Raw genomic sequence first — 15,596 nt, forward strand, 5'->3', positions numbered from 1 at the left:
AAATACATAAAACTGAAAGCATAAGTTTGGAAAAAGGATTCACAACTTTAATTCCCTAAAGAGAAGAAAATGGGAATTTAATATAGTGATGCATACTATTCTGTAAGATTAATCCAGCAATAGCAATCTTAAATTTGTTCCTTCTTCATTTTACTCCTACCCACAGGTTATTGAAATGAGGGGTAGGAGTAAAATGAAGAAGGAACAAATTTAGGATTGCTATTGCTGGATTAATATTTTAGCTTATTTATTAAAAAAGTGAGAAAATCTGCCATTTTTAAAAAAGATTATTTATTTATTTATTTATTTATTTATTTATTTATTTATTTATTTATTTTAGAGAGAGAGAACATGCACGAGTTGGAGAAGTGGCAGAGGGAGAGAATATCCAAGCAGACTCCCACTGAGCATGGAGCCTGACATGGGGTTCGACATGGGGCTTGACATGGGCCTTGATCTCATAAGCCATGAGATCAGGACCTGATCCGAAACCAAGAGTTGGTTGCTTAACCAACTGAGCCACACAGGCACCCTGAAAATCTGCCGGTTTTAAAAGCTAACATATTTATTGGTGAAGGACTTCCCCATAAGATCACAGGGTAAAAGGGATGTCTACTCTCACCACTTCTATTCAACACTGTACACTATATTCTAGCCCAGGTAATTAGGCAAGAAAAATAAATAAAAGACATCTAAATTGTAAAGAAAGAATACAATCTCTATTGGCAGATGACATAATCTTCTATATGGAAAATCCTGAGGAATACACACACACACACACACACAAACCCCCTCCCAAAAACACACACACACACAAAAAACAAAAAACCCTATTAGAGTTAATAATCAAGTTCAGTAAGGTGGCAGGGTACAAGAGCAATATATAGAAATCACTTTATTTTTATACACTTGCAGTGAATAATCTGAAAATGAAGTTAAGGAAACAATTCCATTCACCATTAAATCAGAATGAACAAAATACTTAGGAATAAATTGAACAAAAGTGACATCAAACTTAATACTTTGAAAACTACAAAATATGGTTGAAACAAATTCCAGAAATGGAAAAAACATCTCATGTTTGTGGATCAGATTTAACATTGTTAAGATGGCAAAACATGCCATACTGACTTACAGATTTAAAAAAAAATTCCTATCAGGATCCCAATTGACTTCCTTGCAGAAATTGATGAGTTGACTCTAAAATTCACATGGAATTGCAAGGGACCAGAATAACCAAAGCAATCCTGAAGAACAGCAATCAAATAAGCTGACATACACTTCCTGATTTAAATTTATTATAAAGCAACAGTAATCAAGATAGTGTGGTATTGGTATATGGATAGATATTTGGATCAATAGAATATAATTGAGAGTCCAGAAATAATTCTATACATCCATGATTAATTGAGTTTTGACAAAGGTGCCAAAACTAATCAATGTGGAAAATTTAAGATTTTTAAATAACTGGTACTAAGACAACTGGATAGCCACATGCAAAAGAGTGATGTTAAACCCTTACCTCAGACAACATAAAAATCAGCACAAAATGTATCCAAGACCTCAGTGTAAGAGCTAAAAGAAGAAAATGTGGAAACAAATCTTTATGACCTTTGATTTGACAAAGTATTCTTAGGTAGAATACCAAAGTATAAACAACACAAGAAAAAATAGATAAATTTGGCTTCTTCAAAATGAAAAATTCTTATGCTTCAATTGAAGTATGCCATCAGGAAGGCAAAATGACAACCTACAGAATTAGAGAAAATATTTGCCAATCAGATATCTGATACAGGACTTGTATCTAAAATACACAAAGAACTCTTATAATTCAATAATAAAAAGAAAAATAACCCAGTTAAAATATGGGCAGATCATCTGAATACTCAAATTCATGAAAGGATGCTCAACATCATTAGTCACCAGAAATAAAAGTCAAAACCAAAATGAGATGCTACTTCATATCTAGTATGATGACTAGAGCCAAAAGTTCAAATAATAAACTGTTGTCAAGGATGCAGAGAAATGGAACCCTTATACATTGCTGGTGGGAATGCAGAATGGCATCAGTGCTTTGGAAAGTAGTTTGGCAGGTCCTCAAACAACTAAATACAGAATTACCATATGACCCAGCAATTCCCTGCCCAGATATACACTCAAGAGACATGAAAACCTATGTCCCCACAAAAATCATATATGAATGTTTATAGCAACCTTATTCATAATAGCCAAAAGGTGGGGGAAAAAAAAAAACAAATGTCCACTGATGGATGAATGTGTAAACAAACTGTGGTATTCCATACGATGAAAGATTATTCAATCATAAAAAGGAATAAAATAATTATAAATGCTACATCTTGGATTAACTTTGAACACATTATGTTAAATGAAAACCAGACCCAAAATTTCACATACTATATATGATTCTCTTCAAATGAATGTTCAGAATAGGGAAATCTGTAGAAACCAAAATAAACAGTAGTTACTTTAGGGCTATGAGGAGATTAGAGGAAGGGTCTGAGATTTCTTTCTGAACTGATAAATATATTTTAAAATTGTTTATGTTGATGGTTGTACAGTCTGTGAAGACACTAAAAACTATTGAATCATGCACCCTAAATGATACAATACATTATCTGTATGGTATGTGAATTATATCTCAATAAAGCTATTTAAAAGGATAAATCACATGCTCGCTTCAGCAGCATATATACTAAAAGGATAAATCACTCTCCATTTTCTCCAGGTCAAATAATTTTATTTCACTTCTTTATTATTACCAAACGAAGTGATTAAGTCCTCTGGTAGACCTTATCATTTGAGTCAATGTAGTATGTACTAATCTCTAGGGTTTTGTAACTGGTATGTAGTGATAGGTACCTATTAGTTTTGAAATGTTTGTTTTTTTCTGCAGAAGTGAAGAATTTGGCTATTAATGTTTTTTATATTTTATTATTTATTTATTTATTATTTATATGTTATTATTCTGGAATAAATTTAATCATATATGATAAAAGCATTGGTACCTCCGCATTTGTAAAATGACTTCTTTACCTATTCTTCCCTCCAGCTATCAACCCCAACTTCCACATAGATATTGATTTCCTCAACTCCTTTTCAACTCTTCAGCAGTCCTAATTTGACTAATGACACTACAGGGCCATCAATTTTCTTCTTGCCAAAGTCACTGATTATTTCTACATTGACAAAATCCATATTTAAAAGTCTTTGTCTCATGAAAGTTTCCAGCAACACTTGACTTTGTCCCTTCTCTCATTTTTAAGCACTCTTTTGTCTGTTTCAAGGAATGGAAACACACTTGCTTTTTATCCCCAGGCCTTTCCAGTCTCCCTTACAAACAGTTCCTCTTTATCTGATGGCTAGATGTTAAAGTTCACTGATCTCAGTACTGGCCCCCAGTTTCCTCATTTTATTTACTCTCTCCTTGCTGAGCTCATCTACCAAGGCCTATTAATTCTCTACCCAAAATGCATGCACTTCAGTTAATCTCGACTATATCTACTATCATTTCTTAATTGGAATCCTAGAATAACTTCATAATTGGACCTCACACACTCCTTCTTGCTCTTAATGCAATACATTCAGCAGCGTGAAGTATCGAAAATACTTAAAAGACTTCTGGGGGCGCCTGGGTGGCTCAGATGGTTAAGCGTCTGCCTTCAGCTCAGGTCATGACCCCAGATTCCTGGGATCGAGCCCCGCATCGGGCTCCCTGCTCAGTGGGGAGTCTGATTCTCCCTTTCCCTCTGCCTCTCTCCCTGCTCATGCTCTCTCTCTCTCTCTGTATCTCTGTGTCTCAAATGAATAAATAAAATCTTAAAAAAAAAAAAAAAAGACTTCTGTTGCACTAAAAATAATTGCTGAGAAAACACCAACGCCTGCCTCCGTATTCTAATTCCTGCCTATCTCTCGCCTTCTCTTTTGCTCTTCCCTTCTGTGTTCGCTGTGTTTCTGCCACAATGAACATGTAGCAGCAGAATCACAAAAATCTCTTTTGTTCCTCAGGACAGACATAAATTAACACATCACATTAAAGTGATAATATATGACCACATAAAATTTTAACTTACGAAACAGTTCCTATGTAATAGGTGACCAAATACGTACACGCGTGCATACAGACGCAGTGACTATCTCCCACCCCCACTAAAAAACACACTTACATATACTCGACATTCCAAACCAATTTTTCAGGCCTGTCAAAGGCAAAATAAATTGCCAGTTATCACTGCTTTATCAAACCCAACTGACATGGCAAGATTAGAACAGAAAAACAGTGTGACTAAAAGCAGCCATTGAAAACTGAATATGCTCACATTAAAACAATTACTATGTAAATTGGTTCCTGGAAATGACTTATATAGTTATGCTCTATAGTATGCTTGTCACTAGCCAGATGCCAAGCTGACATTTTGTTCTGCTGCTTTTGAGAATGGGGCTGAAAGAACTTTAGCTGAACCAAAATGGTTTCGCAAGAAATCATATGACAAAAAGTTAAAGGAATATAAAGAAATGTCCTCCCCTTTTTGAGCCTGAGTGGTTCCCTTGAGAAGTTAAAATATAAATGTTGTCAAAACATGATATATACAGGAGCGCCTGGGTGGCTCAGTCGTTAAGCGTCTGCCTTTGGCTCAGGTCATGGTCCCAGGGTCCTGGGATCGAGCCCCGCATCGGGCTCCCTGCTCAGCGGGAAGCCTGCTTCTCCCTCTCCCACTCCCCCTGCTTGTGTTCCCTCTCTCAATGTGTCTCTCTCTGTCAAATAAAATTAAAAAAAAAAAATGATATATACATATATGTATCTATATATATGTGTATAGATATATAGATATATATATATATATATATTTTTTTTCCCCCTCTGTAGTAATGAAGTCAAACAAATTGTAGTATTTTGAATTGGTTTCCCTCCCACACACATTCTAGTGAACTTACTGGATCTGAATTGGTACTGTCTGTTTTTATCACCATTTCAGGGAATTACCATGATTATCAAAGAATGGCACAAAATCATGGAGAATGTGGGCCCCCAAGGAAGCTCAAAATATAACTCTCTGCCAGTTTATTGTAGTCATTACAAGGCAATAACATTTTAACACATTTAACATTAAATGAAAAATGTTCCAAGTTTCATATCTTTCACACAGGGTGTATATATTCTCATTTCAATCTGAAATTCCTTAATATAATTAAAGAATCTTTAAAAGCATTCAACCATTCCATTCTTTAGCTTATTTCATCAACAAAGGTATGGTGAGTAATATTGTTACAGATGCTGCTATTACTTGAACAAACCTATCGACAAATATTAAGAATATATACAAGTCAAATCATATGTTTCTTTCCTTTCTTGATATTACTCTAAATGGAAGAAGATATAAATTCACTTAATTTTGAGTCTTCTCAACATAGTAATTTTAAATAGTAAGCTTAAATTTTACTTTCTGAAAGAGTGACTTCAAATGAATATATATTTTGGAAATTTTAACAGTTCTCTCTCAGTAATTGATTAAAGAGGACCAAAAAATTTAATCGGGATATAGGAGATTTAAACAAAATTATCAATAAATTGGCTTAATTTGTGTTTATTTACATTTATTGAACACTACATTCAGTAATTGTATAATAAACTTTCTTTTTCAATTTCACATGAAATATTTACCCCAATAGACCATATGTTAGTACATAAAAAAACTCTCAATAAATTTCAATGGATTGAGTTAATACTGAATGTCATAAGATTAGACTTGAATTAAATAGAAATCAACAAAAATAATATATGTAGAAAAGATGCAAATATTTAGAAACTAAATAATACTTTTATGAATAACCCACAGGTCAAATATTAAACTAGAAAAATTTAAAAAAATATTTCAAATGTAATTATATAGAAAATATATCCCAAGACTTGTTTAAATGCTGTACATATAAAAAAGTCTTTATAGCAAAATGTGTAACTTTAAATGTTTAAAATAAGCAAGAAAAAAATTCATATTAAGTATCTAGGTAAAGTAAGTATAAAAAGGAATTATCAAGTCAATGACTGTCAAAAAAAGAAAAAAATATGAATTCAAAATTGAGTACTTTGAATGGATCAATAAAATTGCTAAATCCTCAGCAAGTATTTCTAAGGAAAAACAAAAGAGAGAAACCACCAATTACCATTATCAGTTATAAAAGACTGGAAATCATCAAATTTCCATTAGACATTTAAATACTAATGAAGGAACATTATAAATATCATCATGCCAAAAATTTGATATTTAGACGAAATGTAAAATTTTCTCAAAAATCCAACTTAGTGAAGCAGAAAATCTGGATATTTTACATTTGTAATTAAAGCCCGCTGACAGTATTCTGGTTCTAGGTCAGTGGGAATAAGTACATGGGATTCTCATCCCATTGAACTCGACTCTGAAACCTAGACAGTTGTGTGGCTCCACTGACTGACAATGCTAAAGAAAATAGCAAGAGGTGGAGGAAAGGACATGAGAATTCAAAATAGCACTAAAACAATACTGAGTTCTTGTGTCCTGAAAACATGTGTGAGAGTCGAAAGCAAAAATATATTTTCTGATGTGGTTTACAACACTCATAGATATGTAAGACAACTGCAGCATAGAAGAGAGAGTATAAAGGGCCCTACATAGTAAGAAGTAATAAGTAATAGTAATAAGATTTCTATATTAAGAGTAAAGTGATAAAGTATTAAAAGTATTACAAATACACTGGAAAAATATGTATTTTGTAATCCCTAAAGTAAATACTAAAATATTATGCAAAGATATCATCAAAATCACAATGGATACATTGAAATGGAATACTAAAAAATGTATAAACAACCCAAAGAATGAAGAAAAGATGAAACATTAAGAAAAAAACAGAAAACACCCAACAACAGCAGAGTACATATCTTCTCAAGTATGCATAAAACATTCATCATGATAGACTGTATCCTGGGTCATAAAACACAAATACCACAAATTTTAAATACTGAAATCTTACAAAATATAGTCTCTGACCATAATGTAATTTAATTAAAAATTAACAACAGAAAGATAAGGCCATCAACAAAATTTGTACATTCAAAACATATTTTTAAGTAATCAGTGTGTCCAAAGGAAGTTTCAAGGGAAATTTGAAAATATTTTGAAAGGAACACAAATAAAAATAAATATTAAAATTTTTTGAATATCTAAAACCATTCTTAGACTGAAATCATTCTACTCCTCTAACATTCAGTGCTTGTAAAGAGAAAAAAAAAAAAAGTCCTCGAATCAATAATTTATGATTTTACCTTAAGAAACCAGAAAAAGAGGAGCAAAACAAATCTAAAGAGTAAGTTTCTTACTGTAATTGTGGAATTATTTCTATTTCCTTGAAGTTCTATTAAGTTCTGCTTCATATATTTGTATACTCTGTTATTAGGTGCATATATTTTGTGTTGTTATGTCCTCTGGGAGAATTGATCTCTATCATGTAATGACTTTTGTATCCTGGTAACATTTTTTTGCTTTGAAATCTATTTTGCTGACTAACTATAAAGCCATTTTAGCTTTCTTTTTATTAGTGTTATCATACTCTTCTGTACATTTTCTTTTAAACCTATTGCATCTTTATATTAAAAATGAGTTTGTTGGAGGAAGCAGGCAGCACTCTGAAAGTCTCTCCCTTTTATGTGCATGTTTAGACCACTTATATTCAATGTGATTGTCGATACGGTTGGCTCAACCATACCATTTTACTATTGCTTTTCTATTTTTACTATTTAATCTTATTCTCCCTTTCTTCTGTCTGTAACTTCTTTCAAGTTAACTACATATTTAATTATTCCATTTAATCTTTTTGGGGGGCATAGTAGATATAACTCCATACTATGTTATCTTAGTGGTTGCTTTAGGGTTGACGGAAAATAATACTAACTTATTATGGTCTACCTTTAAGTAATATTATATGTCTTGATTTATAGTGTAAGAACCTTAGAAAGTCATGCATCCATTTCTCGCCTTCAGGCCTTTATCCTACTGTTGCTATACATTTTGCTTCAATTTCTATTATAAATCTCAAAATGCATTGCTATCATTTTTGCTGTACATGAATCAATTATCTTTTTAGATTTTGAAAATAAAATAGTCATTTCATTGTTAACCCACATAATTACCTTTTCTGTGACTTTTTCTTTTTTTATCTAGCTACAAATTTCCATTTGTATAATTTTTTCTAAAGGACTTCATGTAACATTAATTTTTGTGCAGGTTTTCTGATGAATGAGTTCATTCAATATTTGTATCTCTGAAAATGTTTTCATTTTGCCTTTGTTTTTGAAGTATGTTTCATTGACTAAGGAAAACTTTTTCTCTTTAATTTTTTTTTCTGTACTTAAAAGATGTTGTCCCACTTCCTCACTATCTTGGATTATTTTTAACAAGAAGTCTGCTACCATTCTGGTCTATGTTCCTCCGGACTTCTATATCTTTTTTTCCGGCAGCTTTTAATATTGTCCCTTTATCGCTGATTTTAACAGTTTAGCTATGCCTACTTACTTTATTCCCCTAATAGTGTAATGTTAGTGATCCAAATAGTCCAGGGTCCAGTGGTCCAAGCCCTTTGATAAATTATAAATGATAATTTATTATGATTTTTTTGTTATAGACATTTATTCATATACATTATTAAATGGTTTATTTCCAAAAATATTTATGGGGAATAGATTACACATTTCACAAAAATGTTTGAGGTAATTAAGTAATTGCCTACCCCATTTAAAAATATTACAGTATTTACATAGTTTTAATTGATTGGATTAACATAGAGGGTTTTTTTTTTAAGATTTTATTTATTTATTTGACAGAGACATAGAGAGCACAGATAGGCAGAGCGGCAGGCAGAGGGAGAGGGAGAAGCAGGCTCTCTGCCGACCAGGGAGCCCGATGCAGGGCTCGATCCCAGGACCCTGAGATCATGACCTGAGCCGTAGGCAGACGCTTAACGACCGAGACACCCAGGTGCCCCAACAGAGATGTTTTAAAGGCCAAAAATAGAATGACAATCACATTTCTAGAAGATTATGTAAGCAGAAGTGAAGAATATTGGGTTAATTCTTTGTTTTGTGTTATCTAGCTGTATGAGTTATAAATACTTCTCAAAAAATTGTAAACTTTTTAGGTCAGGAATAGTGCCTCATCATTGTACCATTTCTTCACCCAATACATTGTTTTCCCAACTTGACTGTAAAATAATTTATGTTTAACTTTCTAAATCTCTAAGGGTCTCAATTCCCAATTAAATAAAGAACTAAACTTGATGATTTCTGAAATGTGGTTGCAGCTCTAAAATGTGGTTGCAGCTATGTTCCTAAAGATGTGGGACCTTAAATATTATAACATTTTTTGTCTATGAAGAAATTAAAGAGACTTAGCTAAATCTAATCTAAATGTAATCTTAGCATGTAGTTTCTATTTTTCCTTTTTCCTTTTTTTTTTTTTTAATTGAAAGAAGACAGAAGACTAAAATAGCTGTGTTCATTAGAGTTATTTGACAAATATTTCTGATTATTTTCCTTCTGGACCATATAGGATTGGACCATATAGGATTGCGCTTTCTGGGCCCTTGTGCTGTGTGACTAATTCTGACCAAGGAGTTGTAAGGAGAAAACAGTATGTCATTTTAGAGACAGACCATTTATTTACCAGCTTGAGACCCATCAGTGTTCTCATTTACCTCTGGCAGAGTGATTAACAATGGTAAAAATGTTGGCTTTTGCACTGATTGCAGTGAGCAGAGACCTTCCTGCCAAACAGTGGTGAGCAAATAAAGCAGCAAGAAAGAATATTCATTGTTTTGAGCCATTGGCATTTGGGGTTGTTTATGACCACAACATAACATTCTGACTGATATATTTAATATAAGCAGATAGAAAAACAAACAATAAAACAAAAAATAAAGCCATACATTAGATAAACCAATAGAATGACCTATGGATTGAAATATGCAAAAACGTTCACTGAAACATTTTATTCAAATTTTGCAATTCAAGAGTTTGGATTTTTAAAATGTGTGTTTTGATAGTGTATCCAAAACTAAATATTTAGCTTTAGGCAGTAGGAGGGAATGCTATGTGAAAATGTTGGGGTTCTGGAGCAAACAGCCAAGAAATAATTCTTGAAGCATTTTTGGTGCAAAAGATGGTTCTGTTAAAGCACCAGGACAGGACCCCCTGGGCAGAAAGAGCTACACTGGGGTCCTGAGGAGTGGCTGATTATGTACTTTCAAGTAGGGAGAGGGTTAGGGGTAGTGGAAGTCTCTAAGGAATTTGGAAGCAAGGTTTCCTGGACTTTGAGGGGCTAGTTGTTGTTAGGAAAAGGTCATTTACTACTGTCTAGTAAAACCTTAGTCATGAGACCCTTCAGATGTATACCAGGAGGCCATGTGCTTAGAGGATGATTGCTAACATGTATCTTGGGGGGGAGGGGGAAGATGGGTAGAGATAAAAGAAATTTCCAAAAGAATTTTTATATGTTAAAGGAGACTTACAGGATCCTGGAGGTTGGGCTAATGTTAAGCTAAGATTGCTTTTGCCATTAACAAAGAAAGTATTAACATCTCAATAGTTAAGTTCCTAGAGGAAGGTCACTCTGCTTGTCTCAAGGACTTGTCAATGCTGTAAGTGGTAAGGAAATTTATTTTTTTTTCTTTAGCTTTTGCTCTCCACATCTGAATGTTTAGGTGATGGTGAGGAGAATGTGAAGGTCTTAAGAACCTCAAATGCAAGTTTAGTTAAATGCCCACAGTAAAAATGTTGACATGAGTTGCATAAATAATAAAATAACTCTTTAAAAAAAAAAAATATATATATATATCACTAATAAGTCTGGTACTTATTTTATATATCTGAATTAAAATTTATTGTTTGGCCTATTGCTATTGTTGAAATAATAGCTTTTTTTGTGAAACCAATGAAATTATAAGATAAATTAATATAAGTATGAAAGGAATGACATTATATTTAAAATAAACAATGCTGTAAACTAAAAATAATTTTTAAAATTCTCGGTTTAGCAAATACCAATAAAGAATATCAGAAAATATTTGTGTATTTTGCTCTGAGAAAACACTGAAGAGTATGATAAATTTTCCACTTATTTTCACTAATAGGAATGGTTTAGCAAAATATTTATAGAATTTTTTTTTGTTAGCTTTTTAAAATACCTTCATGATTTGTCATTTCTCTCAAGTTACTTTTTAAAGAATTTAAACTTTTTTTTTTTTGGTCTCTGGTGCATTTAAAATTTGAAGGGTGTTTTTGCCATCCATTTAGGTAAATTATTACTTAACAAAAAGATGTTATATAACATCTCTTACTTAACTTAATGGCTCATCTCTAAGCCATTCTTAAACTGGAAGTTAATTTTATGCAAATGCTTATTTTAAAATAACACAGCCATATGAAATGCAATAATGACAGGCATTTTCATTCATATTCCTATGAGCTTAATGCAACAAATGTTTTAATTGGTCCCTATTTACTGTTTGTAAATTTGGTACCTATCTGTCACCATAAACATATAAATTGTGTTTGACTTTATTTTACTTATTTCTTCAACACAGTTCCATATTACCATATTGCCTTCATATTTAACATACCTCCATTCTCCACGTAACTTGAGATTAAGCCTAAAATACACAGGTTGCAGATTCTTAATAAAGCTCAGGATATGCTTCAGTATTTTCTAGTAATGCTGAGAAGCAGTCATCTGGAGCCCAACTCCTAGAATCCAGTGGCTGAGGCTGGGAGTGAATTCTCTGGAGCCGGCTAAGTACTAGAAGGACTAAATATAATTCAATCAGATTAAGCCCTGTCACAAAGAGGCTGGTTTTCCTTAGAGTAAAACATCAGATCGGCATCCTCATTATCTTTTGCCAAAACTGTTACAATCTCCAATTTTCCGTCTCACCTCTGCTGTCTCCAATTGTCTGTCCTGCTGCAAGAGGAATATATAAACATGATACTGTCTTCTTCCTCACTAACAACATGTGAAATATTTCACGTTGACTTCAGGCTAACGTCCACATTCCTTGGAATCACTTTGAAGACCCTCCATGATCTGTTCTTAACAGAGAGACTCATCTATAAAGACTTCCCTAATTCTTTCAGACAAAGTTAGTCATATTTCTGTGGGGCTCTGATTGCTGTGCGTGGCATCTATTATGTCACTTGTCTCATTTGAGTCAAATCATTTTATATATCTGCCTACTGGTCTGTGAATCCTTAAGGGAAGAAACTATAATTTATTCATCTTCATATCCTAAATATCTCTTACTTTCCCTCGTGCAGTCCCTGTCTCTCCTAATTTCCTCCCTCCTTCCATAGAGGACTTGACAGGTAAAATAATAACAATTAAAAAGCAATAACAGCAATAACAATAATGGTGGTATTTATCAAACTCTCGTTATGATCAGATATGCTACTGTACTAAGTTCTTTGCATGGATTATGTAACTTAATTCTCATGAACACATTGTGAAGGTTGTTTATTTTTTAATTTAATTATTTAACTTAAAATTTATTTATTTATTTATTTTTGCCCCTGCATGGCCCCACATGAGCAAACTGGTCTTAGGGAAGTTAAATAACCTGCCCATTGTCACACAGGTGTAAGTGGCAAAGCCGTCATGTGAACCTAGATAGTGTGATGCATAAAGTATGATTTTTCAATATTTGAGAAATGATTATCAGCACAAGATATTAGAGAGGTTTCCATCTTGGTCTAATTGAAAAAAATAAATTACACACATTCATGTAAAGAAGGTAACTTTACTACTAGTAGTCTGCTGATTAGGATAAGGCTATTTTTATATGTCCACTGTGTCAAGTCCTGATAGCTGTATTTCATAGGCATGGAGAAGGCTCTGAGCAGAGCATCAGAAATTAAGAAGTTGAAAGAAATAAAACATCTCTTACTTAACTTAATGGCTTGTATGGCTTATATGAAAATATGGATTGTACAAAAATGGCTTGTATGAAAATATTTTTAAAAAAACCTTATTTTAAAAATATCTCCAGGTGTAACAAATTGCAAGTTTCATAATGCAGCAAAAGTAATATTTCTTAAAGAATTTTGACCATCACTTTATATTGAAGAGACTGTTTTTGACAAGTGCAGCATAATTTATATGCCTATGTCTAAGAACAGGTTCCCTGAGAAACAGACCTTGAGACAAATTTTGATTGTAGTAATTTTGAAGAGGAATCACAGAAAGTACCTGGGGTGGCTGGATGAGGAAGTAAGACAGGGAAGGGGAAAAAGCCCTTAAAAGATACACTGTCAAGATGCTTATCTCTGTGGGCAACTGAAGCTCAGTCTTGCTGGCAAACTCTGGTGCACAATATAGAAAACACCTCAGAGTTTTCTCACCATAGGACTGTTTATTCTCCAACTTCCCTCCTTTGTTGGTTGATACATGCTCAGGGGGACATTAATTTCCCCCAGAACTTCTAATCTGCCTTTGTTCAGAGATGAGAGAAAGCACTCGGTTGGCGATCTGCAGGTATTTATAAAGGATCCTCTTGGCATGTACTGGGCTGGTGAATGCTAAATAACACTTGGTGGTCCACTGGTACCATCTGCTACATCCTATCACTCACAAGCCTGTTCCTCCAGTAAAACGGAGGTTTTCTTGAGCCAAAAACATATACATGCACATACATACAGAAATGCATACACACATAGACAAATAGATGTGTATACCATAGATATAATTGCTGTGTTCAACAGGATATTTGACATTTCAACCTTAATGTGATCAGAATTCAACTAATCTTCACCCTCAAGCTTTGCACCCCTGAGATGTGCTCCTCACACACTCTGCTCTAATGTAAGTCTGTATTTCATAAGATCAATCGCCTATGTCCAAAACATGGGAGTCCTCCTTAAACTACTTCTCCTAGATAGTTACCAAGTCATGCCATTTGTATTCCTAAATATATGTTGAACCTGTCTTTACAGGTCACCTTTCGCTCTCACCTGAATTTCTGCAGCACTTTCCAAATTTAAGTTTAAAACTGTAACTCTCTATTTTGTACCTGCTATTATATTGTAAATGTCCTGAAGTCAGGGATTAGGTTTTGCTGATTGTTTCTTCTCCATTTTGGATCCTGGCTTATATCAAACCTCAGTAGATCATTGTAACTTAAGTGAATGAATGAATAGAAGAGATCTTTTCACATCTTATGTGTGGTAAAAGTTTGTGCTCACAGAGATAGAAATTATTGAAAACATTTTTATGAAGGAAAGCCTTATTTGCATAGGACCAGTCTTGCGTCTTTTTGTCTGCCTATTTTCTGAATAGATTAGTAGAGAGCTGTTAAACATCACTATTGATTGCTTATAGGGTATTGCTCTGAATGCAATTCTTATTTAATTAATAAGCAAGTGATATGTACAATGTCTCATCTTAATGTTTGAAAAATAATTTGCCTTTCTGGGAATATCAATTCCATTCCCATTTGCGTTGTTAGGTATGATGGTTTGCACAAGTAGGTGCAATTATCCTGAATAGTGATATAGTGAAGCACAGTTATCTGGGCCTTTGTCTTTGTTGAGAAGAATGGATGGCCCTACATAATTATAATCAGGTGTGTTGAATTACTTTAGCACTCTTTTCCGGACTTGTGCATTATATGTGAAAGCATCCATCTCACAATACTTCCTTGGAAATCACTCACAGATCTGTTTCATATGCTATTATATTTTTTTAACCATTCTGTGTTATCCTAAAATGAATCTCAGATTTTTTTCTAGCACTTAATGCCCATTTCATGGTATGACTTTGGTGTTTTTCCAACTCTTTTCATCATATTTAAAAACATTAAAATCTACTTGTTTTATAGATATTGTTACAAATAATAAATTCTGAGATTAAATAATTGAAATAAATGGACAGAAGAAAAAAGGAAATGTTTATATTTGTGTATTCAAATTATTTATCTAAAATATTTAATTTTTTTTTCTAGGATGGTTAGTTTTGTTGGCTTTAATTGCATTGTCATGTTTTCCCAAGCTGTAAGGCAACTTTTGTTGTAGATCCACAGCAATGTTTAATATATCCTGTTAAGATCATAGTAAAATAAAGTGTTGATATGACTGATTGGGAAAAAATATTTTAAGTAATGTTTTGAATATTCTGGTGCATTTCTATACATCTTGGTAGAATCTATGCATACTTCAAGTCATGCTATGGTTTGTTTCCTTGTCTAGACTAAATAGTAGCCAGTATCCTGGCCCAAGCTAAAGCATTAGATGTTTCTGCATTTAAATTGAAACTATTTCTAGATTTCCACTCTGTTTTTTGTTTTCAAGTTATCCATATCAGGAAAATCACTGAATTTGATAACTGATTGAAATTTTACTCTATTTTAGTTTTAAAGTAACTCAAAGATTTCACAAACTTAAGTGAATTCATCACCCTCAATAAAGTTTGGTCAACTTGCTGAACTAGGAAGTAAATGAGATTTGAGACCAGGTTCCTGCCTCTGTGTGGCTTGGAAACTAATTAAATAGATCATAAATATGCAAAAAT

At 33.1% G+C, this 15,596-nt stretch overlaps 1 protein-coding gene across 2 annotated transcripts in view; it reads left to right on the top strand.

Annotated features, from left to right (window-relative positions):
• GALNTL6 (polypeptide N-acetylgalactosaminyltransferase like 6) overlaps positions 1 to 15,596 on the top strand; it is a 1,204,984-nt gene that overhangs the window by 509,564 nt on the left and 679,824 nt on the right. The window lies entirely within an intron of this gene.

The sequence above is a fragment of the Mirounga angustirostris genome, unplaced genomic scaffold (assembly GCF_029215605.1).
Source record: "Mirounga angustirostris isolate CCGP_5_RB_7025 unplaced genomic scaffold, mMirAng1.0.hap1 SCAF_2, whole genome shotgun sequence".
Taxonomy (NCBI): Eukaryota; Metazoa; Chordata; class Mammalia; order Carnivora; family Phocidae; genus Mirounga; species Mirounga angustirostris.